Source organism: Solenopsis invicta, chromosome 14, assembly GCF_016802725.1.
Source record: "Solenopsis invicta isolate M01_SB chromosome 14, UNIL_Sinv_3.0, whole genome shotgun sequence".
NCBI lineage: Eukaryota > Metazoa > Arthropoda > Insecta > Hymenoptera > Formicidae > Solenopsis > Solenopsis invicta.
The window spans coordinates 8574769-8589542 of NC_052677.1; the positions used below are offsets into that span (position 1 = coordinate 8574769).

General features: G+C 42.2%; 1 protein-coding gene across 1 annotated transcript in view; it reads right to left on the minus strand.

Moving 5' to 3' along the window:
• The window catches only part of LOC105194480 (RNA polymerase II elongation factor Ell), a 75603-nt gene that overhangs the window by 33302 nt on the left and 27527 nt on the right, over positions 1–14774 (minus strand). The gene's annotated exons all lie outside the window — the stretch shown is intronic.

Here is a 14774-nt window from a genome sequence, read left to right on the forward strand (position 1 = left end):
GGGAGGGGCAGTGCATGACCCTCTTTAAAAAGAAAATAAATAAAAGTAAGAGAGCAGCTCGTCTCCCGGAATAGGGCGATAACGCTCTCGCGTTCGTCAAATAACCCGATATCCCGATTATGCAAACAGTTATTATTATCATTCCGTAAACAATGGAATTACCTGAATCAAGACTGCGCGATACGTTTAGAAATGACTTCGGCTCCCCGAAAGTATTCAAGAAGCTATCATTCTCTATATTTAGCAATGATATTTTATCTCCGATAATTGGCAAGATACTATACGATCAAAACAAAAAATTCTAACGCGCGCTGCTCCTCGCGTTACAATCCATATCGATTTTCATTTAAAGGAAGATATTCTATTCATCTTCAATGAGCGCGCTGCTAAAATTTAGCGCATATGTTGGCTGGTTATTTCTGTCGATGCAACGATCTTTTCCTACGAGGTCTCGACGTTAGTCTGCCGATCTATCTGGAGCACAGCGGTCGGTAAAAAGTCGGGCGCCTTGTAAGCACTGGTAAGGAAGTACGTCAGGCCCGGTTAAAAGAAAAAGGTGACGACGGCGCGGCGGCGGCGGCGGATTGAGTCTAGCCAGAGCGTTAATACGGTCGAGGTGAGACGAATTCCCTGGCACGAAACGAAAGCCATGTCTGTTGTCCGTTGCCAGAGGAAAAATTAACTTTTTCGGTTTGCCGCAGCCGATGGCAAAGGTCGACGTGATAATTAAACGTTCTTGTTACGAAACTTGCGATTTCCGCCGACCGCCGCCGCGAAATTTACACCGTAAATTCTAATTCGTCTCGTCAATATTGACGAGTTATCGTTGATGATTCTCGATACAGCGAAGCCTCCCATATCCGAGAAATAATAGGGGAACAAAATTGTTCGGATAAGAGAATTTTCGGATAAATAGAACAAATACATTTTTATATTAAATTTTATTTATTCGAATAGAAACTCGAATGTTTAACAAAAAGGATTTTATATATTCAAAAAAAAACTTGAGTTCTTCGTGTAAAAAAAAAACAAAATTAATTTCACAATACGTTATAACATTCACATAGTAGAACGTTCGGATATGGGAGGCTCTACTGCAATTCCAATTCATCTCTACGATATTTGTATTTTTTTCACAAGTGACGATATATATATATAGGTGGTACAATCAAATGCATGATAAAAAAAGAATCGAGTTATTAGACTGAGACGCATAGGAAAGCGATATATTGTTTCGCGGTAATGTCTTAAGTAAATCGTGAATATTATACGCCCTCGAGAGCAATTGGCGCGCGTTTAATTAGCTAGATTATCCGTCGGCATTGCGCCGACTTCGCTCCGCTCCTCTTCTCTTAATTATCGCGAATAACGCGCCAATCGTTCTCTCGCTGTCCGTTTCGTTGCAATTATTCAATCAACCGGCCGACCGACCGACCGCGGCAAGCAAAGAGCCCATTCGCTCGCGCAGGATAACTTCGGAAGATCGTGATTCACCGTTGGTTTACAGCCATCGTCGATCAATCTCTCAGAATTTATCAATACGATATTTTCGAAAATGATACGTGACACCGATATTATATCGCGCGAAATGATGGAAGCGCGCTGGCTTCATTTTGCACAATCGCGCGACTGTTTGACGTTAACGCCTCGCTATTGACGATTGTTGTTGCTCGCGGCACGTACGTCGCCGCATCAGCAATTCATTGCGTAATTAATGTATGCGAAACATACGCTACGCATTCGATAAATAAAACAGCGACACCGTTATTTCTCGTAAAATTATAATAAGTCGACAAACGATGATGAAATGCCAAATTCCCCGTTGAGCAAACGAGCGATGGAGAAAAAAAAAAAAGTAAAAAATACAACAACCAACCACGGGATCATTGAAAGTCGGAAATTTGAAATTAAATAAAAATCACGATTGAATATTGCTTTAACCGTTGCTTTATATATTTTAAAATCGGCAACTACAGCGCGAGCCTGACTTGAAAACGCGATAACGCAGCTGTTGTATAAATAAAGCAACTGTAATAATATCTCGATTTGCAGATCGTGCACGCGATTACGCGTATTTTTGCAAACGTTGCACAAATTAAATGACACATGCGCTAATTATCCTTGTCCAGGGAATCGTTGCGTGGTAACAAGTAATTTTCAATAAGGAAACAACGTAACTTTCTCGAGCGTTCGTTACAAATATGTCTAACCGATCTCGTTTATCACGCTTTTTGATCCTTCATATTAGATCGAGGATTGAACGCTGAAAGGAATTAGCGCTAAATATTTCCACATTTAAGCAGCGAACGAATAAAATTACTGCTATCCCGTTTAAAATCGAACATCTCTACTTTTAGACACGCGAGCCGTTATCTCAGAGTATCTGCGAGAAATTTCCGCAATTCTCACTTGTGTCGTAAATGGAGAAACTCCGAGCACTATATCTGGGAGGAAGGATGGACAGTGTTTCCTCTACACCGAGGATAAGAGGCGCGACGTCGTTTCTTCATATGAATCAATATGCAAAACGAGGGAAGTTCCGTGTTTCCCGCGAGAGTGATAAGATAAGCTGACCATAAGAATGAAAGTTAAATCTTTATTTTCTGAGTGATAAGGCATTCTTTATTAGCAGAGTAAAGAAATCCGGGGCGCGACATCCGGTGTTCCATATTCCGGAACTTGCCCTACGTGTAGCCGATATTTTATTGGCGGTCGTTACATCGACCTTTAACCCTCAAAGTTAATTCAATTATCAACTGTTTAAGCTCATAAATTATAAATGAGCAAAGTCGAAACGCGATCTGAAAAACAGATTGCACGGACATTAATGTAAATACAAATGTTAATACAAATACATATAGACTTCTTCGCATACGACTAATTTCTACTAATTGTAACAGCAGTTTGCAATCTTCGATAAATAAACATGTTGATAGATATCACCGATACGAGCTACAGCGATCGCCATAGTCTGTGCGAAATAACTTCGTCGCAACGGTGGCGGAGTGAAAGTTATTCGTCACTAATGAATTCGTAATTTCAGTAAGTACACCGTCGCCGCTTGCGATCTGAGCGTGTATCGATCAAGAAAGAGGGCCGCGCGGAGAATGAACGGAACAGAATAGCATAAAAGAAAACGAGGAGGGGAGGGGGGGGAGAGAGAGAGAGAGAGAGCGTGAGAGGCACCATGTGGGAGGGAGGGAAAGAAAAAAAGAATAGCATTATGCCGAAGAGTGCACAGGCACGTGCGCGTGCGAAACGATCGCAATAGTCCGTTGTTGCGCTCGCGCCCGGAATTTCCGTCCTAAATCGTTCACACCGCTGCGGCTTGCTTGCTCGCGCGACCTTGCACGGATTTCACTCGAGGACTTCGAAAGCGAGACGCGATTCCGCTATCGTCATCCTCGAAAGAAGAAAGAAAAAAAGGAAAGAGGAATGGCGCTGCACTTTATCGCGTGAAACTTGTAAAAATGTTCCCCGATCGCGCGATTATATTGGCTATTGTTGAAGAATTTCCAGTAACTTTTGTTAACGAATTAACGACACGGTTATTCAACGTGTTATCGTCTTTTAAATTTCAGCGACTGAGAAGTAACATTTTACAAAAAAAGACTGTGTGCAAAAAAAAATCAACGATTGTAAACTAGTTAATTTTTATAAAACAGGATCTCGATGCTCGATGAAAACGTAATCGGTGCAAGAGGCGGATGTTTATCTAGGTTTAGCTGGAATGTCGATACTTAAAAAATGCACGTATATATGTCGGTATGCGTGCATACGCGCGCGCGTGTGTGTATATGCGAAAGCGATTTAGAAGCTCGATGATCATGCCAGGAAGTAACGAGATTCTCCGTGAGCCTAGCAAAAGCAGATCGTGGCATTGAATGAGGACTACGTGTCTTCTGATTTAATTAAAATAACGGGAATATACGGGAATGTCCAAGACGGAAATGAACTATGTCTTCAACTTTTGTATGTATTTTTTTACGGCCTCGTCATACGGTTTGCTGAAACCGCGCTATATCGTGATCGATTGGAACATCAAAATTACATACACACGCATCTCATACAATAAACACAATTTTTATAAACTTCTTTCCCTATCTGCAGTTTCATTTATCAACTTTTTTACGAGAGAGCATTAATCTTAAGACCTACTCGTGTATAGACTAGGCATTGAAATTTAGAGCTTTCAACATTTCTTTTATTTGAATTATTAATTTGTAAACTTCTCTGGGATATGAATGCCCTTGCGTGATAACAAGACATTGAACTGGAAAACTATTTGTTTCCCATAGTTCGTGCGTAGCGTAGTTTGCATGAGAAAAAGTTTACTGGTAAGCATCGCGAAAGGCGGAGAAACCGCGTGGACGTAATTTTCAAGGCAGAAGCTTGCTCGAAACCGGTACATGCAGTATATTTCACATTCGTGTGTGTGTGTGTGTGTGCGTGTATGCGCGTGTGTGTGCGTGTGTGTGCGTGTATGCGCGTGTGTGTGCGTGTGTGCGCGCGCGCGCGTCACTATGGTATGTCTTCCTATCCAGCTCGCGCTACGGTATGAAGGAACGTCAGTCGCCGTGCAGGAAACGGGGAATCCAAAACCACACGGTGATACTACTTCCGGCCTTTACACGGTCCTTACATTCCCCTTAAAACCTGTTTGCATTGAGCTTCGCGTGCACGACTTACATCGAACATCTGGATGTGTTACACGCGGCTCTATCCGCTAGTGGAAGCGAGCGATCGAGGCTCTGCGTAAACCGCGATCAATTTGAAAAATAATACGAGAAGTCTGTACGAAGTGCCTCGCGCTTACCGCATTGCATTTTCGAATCTTTGAAAATACTTGTGGTATCAAGTGCTAGATCAAGTTATTCACTCAAGTTTATCAGAGTTGTAACAAAAAGTCAGTACTTTACTTGAAGAATTGCATTGTGTATATATATAAATACATTGAAATAGAAATATTATAAAATTATTACACATTGGTCTACGAAGCATAGCTTCACAGATTGTGCCAGTGCACACGATCATTTATTCAGAGGGAAAGAGAGGTCGCGGGTGAAGCGAAGACGCAAATTTTTGCGCGATTGTACGATTGCACGATATATTTCTCGCGTGGGTCTACTAAGAAATTTTTGCGAAATTATTTGGCCGATAACTGTGAAGCGAACAGAGAGGAAGAACGGTGGAGGAAAAGGCAGCTGTGCAACACGATCTCTCCCGTACATATGCGCGCGTGTTCGAGTCTCGCATGGAGAAGCGCGATCGATAAGCGTAATTTATTCCCCTTTTACGTCCCCGTGTCCCCGATAATTAACTGCTACGCGATGTCCGCAGCCCCGTAGTGAACACGGTTTACCGTGACGAGAGCGGCCGTTGCGACGCCACGGATGTGCTCGCGTTTTTTCGAGAGGAGAGGGCGGCGCCTTCCGAGTTTGCCGCAACCGCGCCGCGGCCGCGAGAGCGAGCGAGAGAGAGAAGCAGCAACGTATAATTAATTACACCATCTCGTGATTAACGATTTTGTCTCGCTCGCCAGCGAAACAATGCGTGCAATCTTCTGTTATTAGTTTAGCGGCGCTTAATTGCCGAAGCGAGCAGCTATCTCGGTATTTAATGGGCTACCGATACTTGTCGTTAGAGATGCCTGGATATACCGTGAATTCGCGCGGACAAGAATATAATGCCGAGTTGTGTTTCAAATTTGAATATCGGGAGAGATGATGGAACCTGAAAACACACATTAGGATCTTTTGACAGGTCCCGCTACATTTCCATCAGACATTTGATTCTAACGGCATCGGCGCCTACTAATTATCCGAAATTTGTTCAACGGTATCGGTTGACGTAACGCAGCCGGTCTCGGCAGTTTCGCGCATGCCTCCGCCGCGACGTCCGAGCCGAACGCTCGAGTATTCGGCTGCGCGCGATAGCATTAATTAATCAAGAGCATATACGAGCCCCGCTCGACAAAGTTTGACATTTTATGAGCAATTTTATATTTTCGGCTGCTCGTTATCGTCCGCATTCATCGATAATGAACCTTCATGGTCACTACGCGTGCTACATAAAATCGACTTTATCGTCCAATCGCCGATAACAGCTATTATTATTGAACGTTAATGCGTTGCAGATTCTACTGATAAAACAGAAATATAATACGTTTGCGTATACATATATATATAGACTAGCGATGAACTAGGGGGATGTATTTCTCGGAATCCGTCAAATGCCATTCATTAACTTGCCAATCGATTCGGTAGATATTCGAATTATTTAAATTCTCTCTGTGAATATTGTACGTAAATTGAGAATAACTGCACAACGAGCGTGCGTCGCGGATGCGAGGAGGGACGCGAAAGACGATGGAGAGGTAAAGTATTCATACCCTCGTGCGTTCAGGTGAAGTTCTCCACGAGGGTTCTAATCGGAGGTGAAAAGCGGTAGATAGGAAACAGAGACTGCAAGTTATACGAGGGTGAAAATGCATGACGGAGAAATACGGAACCAGGTGCATATTTCATGCGAAATCGTCCTCATGACAAAGACTTGCCGCGGCGCTTTTCTCTTTGATGAAACGCCGTTCTATCGTAAATCGCAAAAGAAATAATAATAAAGGAATATAGATGCCGTTTATAATTTTGCATGTGTATATAATTTGAACACAGTGCTGCCATCGAGAGAGTGGCTAAAAAAAAAAGTGAAATAGTGAATACTTTTAGACAGAAAAAGTGACAAATAGTAATTTTTCAAGCACAAAATAGTAAACTAAAAGTGACACTTTTCATCAAATGTTCAGTAATTAAAAACAATTAAGAAAAAAAACCCGGATTTTTCGGAATCTACTTTTGTATAGCTTAACATGTAGCGAAAGCTTTCCACAGCATGATTTGAAAATTTATAATAAAGAAAAAGCAGAGAGAAGCTTAAATGACAAAATATCAGTACAATAAAAACATTTTTGTTGCAGTTTTATTAGATAACATAAATAATATATATTTTATTAAGCAAAATAAAATATTTATAATAACAAAAAACTAAATATTATTATCTAGATAAAACAAAGATAAACACATTCATTAGATAATGAAAAATATTATACATTTTTAAAAGTACAATAAAGTACAAAAACGTATTCTTTGAATGTATGAAAAATAACTGTGGCTTTTGAGAGATAACTGATAGTGTAGATGTTAATAGTGAATTGGTTGGAGATCCTAAAAGACTAGAGACCCTAAAATAAGAATTTGCCATAAGACAGTTTTGATTGGTTCGTCAATGAACCATTCCCGCACATATTTTGCAAATTTCATGTCAACTCAGGACAAAAAAAGATAATAGTTACTCTTATTGGACAATAGTGATATTTTAGTGACTTCAGTGACCGAACGAACATTGCAAATAAAAAATAGCATAAATTGACGTATGTAACGTTGCAAATTGAGAAGCCTAAGCTCATCGAGCGAGAGCTTAATCCAAATTTGCAACAAAATATTTGGCTAAAAGTTTTTGCACGTCGATATTTTTACTTAAACATTTTTCTTTTCGATGTACACCAGCTACTTTCACACAAGGTATTCACTTGTCTGAATACCTCTGCGCTAGACTCGATCGTCCAAGTTATTTGACATTTCATTACGGAATTTGAATTATATTACCGTCGCGGTGTTACGCAGTGCAGGCATATTTTTAACATCAATATAAGAATGTATCATTATACATTATAGTCAACATAGTGGCTGGCCGTTCCTTTTCCAAGGTGAGACGCAGCCTTTTCCATCATAAGCTACCCAAGTGCAGGGTATAAATCTAATTATAGTATCTATATAATTGTCAGTTTACTAGAGAGATAACGCGAAACAAGACTTTAGTCGCCTTTAATTTATGCAGACTGTCGCTATCTCGTTTCGCATTATATCTTTATGTACAACTCGAAGTATTAATTTATTGTTAGCATCAATATTAATTATTTTAACGAAAATAAAAATTCAAATTTATTTACATCCTCTGTCCGGGATATAAAGTGCGAATCAAAGTATGAATGTCCTTCGTGCGACAGCGATATTAATGTTGAAATTCTACGAAGCCAATTGTTATCGCGGTAAGATTACACGTTGGTATACAAAATCGTAACTCGATCGCACGCCCGCGCTCGAAATTCACAGAATTTCCAGCTGACACGGCAGACGACAAAGAAACGATGATCGATACGCATGGTCGAGAGAAACAAGTGGAAGTGAAATCGCGCGGTGGTTAAGCGACGAGTAACGCACGAATTCGCCGTGGCTGTGCGATGATATCTCCGCCGCGAGATGCGAGTCGGTAATTTTCGACGTATACATCACACGGACGAAGGAGAATCCAGTTTTGCAGGTTTCAGATCCTTCGGTTTCGTGTCGCGTGTAACCACCTCCCGTCATTTGTGCGGCCGCGCGCCGCAGTGCTATATATAGATATCGCGCGAGATCGATAAATTTAAAGACGGTACTTGAAAAAAAATGAGCCTGGCAAATGCCAAAATTAAAAGTCTCGATGTATGAAAATCGTCCGCGCGCAGATCTGCCGTCCAAATGCAACTAATTTATTACGCTGTGTGTAATGTGCGATTTGAAACAATTAAAAAAAATACTCTGCGATAAATTATCATGTGCATATAAGAGGAAAAATATCCGTTATCTAAATCTAATGCATATACTTGTATATATATATATATTTTTTTGCATTTATGATAATATACCGATTGTCGGTCTCACAATTCTCCTTTCTCGAGGAAGAAATTTCATAAACCTAAAATACGACGTCTTTGCTTTTGCAATTCAAATCTACGGTCGTTTTATTGCCTCGTTTCAATGTGGACCGATCCGCAGAATCTAAACACGGACAATCCAGACAGCGGTGGATCGACATTCATCATTGAACGGAATCTTTTAACAGATCTCAGATTTTCTTTTCCTAGAAACGAAGCTGCGAGATGCACGCATTTCACGCCGCCGCGGCGCCGATCGGCTGCGAAGTGAGACGAGGCAGCAAGGAGGAAGCCGAGCCCGGCAAAAAGGTCTTTGGAACCAGTTTTGCTGGACACCTCGCAACGTGTGCGTGCACGTCCGAGCTGAAAAATTTTATTTGACGGTTGACCAATCGATCCCACTGTCGCGTCGCATCGATTTCTCCCACCGCAATTTATTTGGACATGGTAACAGAGATAAAAGCGCCGAATATATCATTCGAAACAAATATTACTAATGCGCGACAAATAATTGCAACGCGTCATCCACGCGGCCGCTTATCTCGCCGTGATGCGGGGGCAGTGATAAAACGGGCGCTGTCTTCGATCGCTGCCGCGACAAGAGCGCGCGTCCGATCCGATCCTCTCGCGGAGAGCCGCGCGCGCTTACATAGGCGAGTTACAAACTGCTCTTGTCTTTCTGGAGCAATCGCATGCAAGTTAAGTGCGTAAATGCGCATAACACGATATGGTCGCGGACGTAATAAGCCACGTGAATGAAAAGCGTAAACGAGGGGGGGGGGAAGGGGAAAAAAAAAAGAGATGTTGAAGAGCGTAACACCCGCATATCGCCGCTTGCGGTCGCCTACATACGCGCAAGGCCGTTACGATAAAGACGCACCTACACCGTGTCCTAGAACTATCGTTCCGCTTCTTTCATTCGGGGATTTTTTCGCGCTTTAATTTCGAGCCAATTTTCTCTCGGCAGAGATTCCCAAATCTCTCGCGCTAGATAAAATCGTAATTAAATTCCGAAAAGAACGAGAATGGACACGATATAAACGAGTCCACAATCTAGGGCCGGTAAATCATTTTCGATTGAGAAAGAAAACGAATAAATCTGTAACTAATTACGCTTTTAAGCAAAGATTGAAAATTCAAAACTATAAATACCAGCCCGTAAATTATTGAATCGAATCTTCCGTATTTCGATTTTGTTTTAATGTTAAAAATAATCGTCTTACATTTATGCGTAAATATGAATAAAAAATCAGCTCTCACGACATTCATATTATAATTGCATTCGGTATTTCAAATTTGACGCAACATGATGAAAGATATGTATATAATTAAATGTATTCGCTGATTTAATATAACTAGTATACCGCGAATCATTACCATATTTTCGTTTCATTAAACATTTTTTACAGCCGTCGCTCTCTTGCGACACACCCCGACGTTTTTAACATTCTTCGTCAAATGTAAATGTAATCTTACGGTCTCTTTAACATTCTACCTCGAGCACAAATGCAATGGAGGAGAATTTCAACGCAGAAAAAGATTTCTTTTTCAGGCCGTACAGTTTTTCTCGTCTCGCCGTCTCGACAAATTGTCACTGTGGATATTTCATCTCGAACAATTCTCAAAATTAATCGATCCATTTGCGCGTCGCGCGCGCGCTCCGCGATACATATTGGTGGATCAGAAGTCGAGAGTGCATCGGAGAGTAAAGGTCACTCGTCGACGAAGGCAATTGCGCGGCCTCGTCTCGCTGCTTTAATATCAACGTCGATATACAATTCGCGCGCATTCGGTACGCCAGGATAATCGTCCCACCTTCCAAGGCTCAGCGCTTAGATCCAACGATTTTTAATGCGATAACGCCGAGCAACATTCTACAATCGCGCCAACTTTTATACGCGGACAGATATACCGCTGACATTCCTCGCCGACATATTCTGAATACAAATTAATCGCGAGGTGGCCATTTTCGCGTTTATAAATTTACAGCGCGGCCTATAAATTTACCGCCCGCATAAAAATAATTAGAAGCAAGTCGGTAATCATATCAAAAAGCGCCGATACCCATCTCAACGATATTACGATGTTATAGGTTAATTAAAGTGGCATTACGAGTTCTATTCTTCTACGATATCGCTTCATCTATGCGTGACTCGCATGAAAAAAAAAAGAAAAAAAAAAAGAATGATTTCTACGCGTTACTCGTGCGAGATCGCATTCGACCTTCTGAATGCCGCGAGTGGACGACCTTCGTTTTAGGGTTGCGTCGCGGTGCCCCGCCGAATGATTTCAGGACGTCCCACTTCTCATTACGATACTTAGATTCGACTACTAGAATGGCAAGTGGGTCACGCGTAAAAGTAACTGTTACGGCAGCGACGTTTCGTGTCAGTCGCGACTGATCGCGGCGCGATGCAATACCACCTTAGACCGGAAAATCGTGTATTCACGTACATTTACGTATTACACGCGCGTTACACGTGCGCGCGCGGACGTATGTAAACGGAGGTTCAAGGAGGAAACGCTCACCGAGGAGACAACAACGCGCAAAGGAACAACTTCCGTCTCGTAATTGGCCCCCGAAGGCAAACGTCGTGTGTCCTTTAGCTTTTAACGACGTGCAGGATTGCAAAGAGGTCGCCCGCGTTTATCGAATCGGCATTCGCGCACTGCCTCGCTTTTGATTCGCTTCAATTCAATCGTCACTTCGACGTTCAAATGTCATGTATCTTTCCACAGATGTCGATTTTCAGCTTTAATCCGATTCAATTCCACTCGCCCGGCAATATTACTGCGGGAAAGAAACAACCGCATTCTACATTGTAAAAGTTCTTTTTTTTTTTTGCCACGTATAACGTAACGAGAGTTGACTCACGCCATTGCCTTGCGCACTTGTGCAATCGGTGAAAACAAAGTTTACAAAATCACCCATGATTGGATCGAATGTCTGATCGATCGGACATTCGTGACGGATCGGAGAAATTTCTCGGAACTCAACGACTTCATTATCGCGAACGATAACCTTATTGCCAAGTGCCGAAATCTTCGCAGTAAATATCGACGCGTGAGCTTGCGTTTAACGCGGGACAATCGAAACCCCGAACGTCACGAGTCAAAGTGTCAAGAGTGCTTCGGCGAAAATCGGAGTATTCGCGGAAACGTTCTCTTTCGTTCTCGGCACACAGCATCCCGTACCGGGAAAGAGAGTGTCTTCCGAATCTCCGCACGGAACACGTCCGTGTAACGAGTTCGCGGAACGCGAAACTCTTCCGTACTCTCCGAAGATCGACAGTCGCGGTAACAACGCGCCATTCCTGGGCGTAAAATCTACATCTGTATATGCATTTTGCACATGTACGTACGTATAATACGTACATACATGTAAGCGAGTGCTCTAAGAAACCGAGTGAAAGGCAACAATGTGAAGGCGAGCGTTCGCACGCATACACGTATACACATAATGCGCGATCGAGCACGTGCGCAACTATCGAACGCACACGAATCTGCGAAAACGAAAAAATAAAAAAAGACGGCCGCTATCGCGAAACTGTGTCTCGTATAAAATGCAGAGACTCCCCGCGTTCATGATAATAAAATTACGACGACGAGGAGGCGAGTGGCGAGATCCGCGATCGAAAGAGAGAGGGTGAGGGAGAGGATACGAGAAACGACGTGACGCGCGATATATACGTGTCAAAGTCGTATGTTTCTACGTATCGGGCAGGCCTGATCGTCGTCGATCGATTGTCGCGCACGTATCGTGCCCGATCGTGCCGAGCATTGCTGCTACACATGAAATCGCATTGTGTATGCACACACGCACACACATGCATACACGGACAATACAAATGCGCGCGTTGCGCTGCGCCTGGTCTGCCTGCTGCACGATCCAGACACGGGTGTTGTACAGAGAAGGCCCGAGCGGAGATCGGTTCTCCCTCAGTGCGTCAGTCGCGACAAGGACGTCCGTTAAACGGCGAATTATACTGGAATAATCGCTCCGCGTTCCTGGCACCCGTGGCCCCGGAACGGAAAATAAAGATGAAAACGATGATCGTAGTTCGAGGCAATATCGAAAAGAAAACCAAATTTCTTTTAGTCAGGAAAAATGTTATTCAAAGTTCGATTCAAGTTTATTGCAAAAAAAAAAAAAAAAAAAAAAAATAGCAAATGTCTGCTTTTCCCCAGGAAAAAATGCAATTAATCATTTAATCGCCAAGAAGTGAGATGTAAGAAATTATTGGATACAACAAACAAGCAATAAATTGTTTATAGTAATTATATAATTGAAACATTCAGCTGTGCTGTTGGGAAATTATTGATGCGTATTCTGCCGCTGTTCCCCGAGGATTCGCGAAATAACGTTCGTGACGAGTTGTCCTTAAGAAATAAATTTCCAGACAACGCTGTCGAATGTGGGCCCTAAGGCATTGTCTTGCCGTAGCTACTTGAGCAAAGGTCAACGGTGACGCATTGATCTTCAGGATCTTTAACAGTGGAAGATTGTCAAAGGTCAGAATAGAATAGAACGCGAGTTTTATACGAGTTCTCTCTCATGCCGTCTTAGTGACATGAGAAGTGAAAAAGAAAATGATGACTTTTCGTCTATTATCTGGAAAACGTGAGTATATGAATAAATAACAAATTGCCATTAACTCGACATAATAAAGCGCCAAGAGAATAATGAACGACACGAGCCAAAAGTTTCCAAGAAATTTTCAAATTCCCGCAAAATTTATTCTCTCTGTTTTCCTAGTATTCTCGTAGATTCGACATCAGAATCATTTTTTTCCAACCTAAGTCTCAAGAATTAATTACAATTTAGAATTAATTACGTAAATAATCTCTACAAAAGAAGAAATCAATCGAGTTACAACTCGACGAATTTAAGATTAAAAAAAAAGTCGAGCACGAACGCTCTACGCTCGGATACGCTCTCTCGATCGATGCGATCGATTTTTTTGATCTAGTTGGAACTGATGACAGATTCATCACGTCGAATTTAGCATCGTACGATCCGTTATAATGCAGGCGAGCGATATAACGACGACCACACCCGAGAGCAAGGCGACGAAGGACGAGGAGAGCAGGTCAATTACCTCCAGATCATCGGGAGAGATTTCGTATCGACAATCAGCCGCTGCTGTCGTTAAGGAACGTCAGTGAGCATACGGCAGTTACGTGGTACAGCACTCTTTTTAAGCATCGTCCAGCCCGAAGGCCGTCTTTTTTTTCCCATCGAGTAAGAATAAACAATTCGCCATAACGCGCACCAATGGTTCAGTTTTTATCGGACCGATAAAAAGATGGATTTCATCAACTTCGGTCAACTGCAGTATTAGTTAAATTTGAGTCAAGACCTAAACCGTGCGCCGACATGATGAGTTACGCAAATTAATTCTAGTTGTCTTTTTCAGACAAAATGTAGAGATAAAGTAATTACATAATCGACACTTGCAAAGAACATTAATATCGTATCATCAGTTCGGAGACGTATACCAATCAACGTGCTAAAAGATCTTAGTCCTCCTTTCGTAATGCATCTAATTTAATTAAATTTTGAGGTGCGTTCCCGTTAATACTTCTACAACTGATTCAAGCTTTAATTGATAGAAAATAAATTAACAGACCGACGCATATCAAATATAAATACCGAAAATAATATTTTTTTCTTACGTTTTTCCACATGGCAAAAGTATAGATATTCGCAGAGTTTAGGAAGGTTTAAAAGACCGATCGGCGGCGGGCGGCGGCGGTGGCGACGAGAGAAAATGGTGTATAACCTTGCTCAGACGACCTCGATCGCCTTCACCGAGGAAACCTGCGGTGTGTAGAGCCGTGACGAACACACGTATACACACATACACATACACGTGATCTCGCGACCGCTCGGCCGACTGAGAGATCCAGCTCTTGACGTCGGCTGCGCGGAGTCGCGAGATCTTTTTCAAGCGATACGCCCGATCATCGTCGTGTGATGCGTAGATATTCAAATAGACGAGTAAAAGTTTGTACGGATATACAA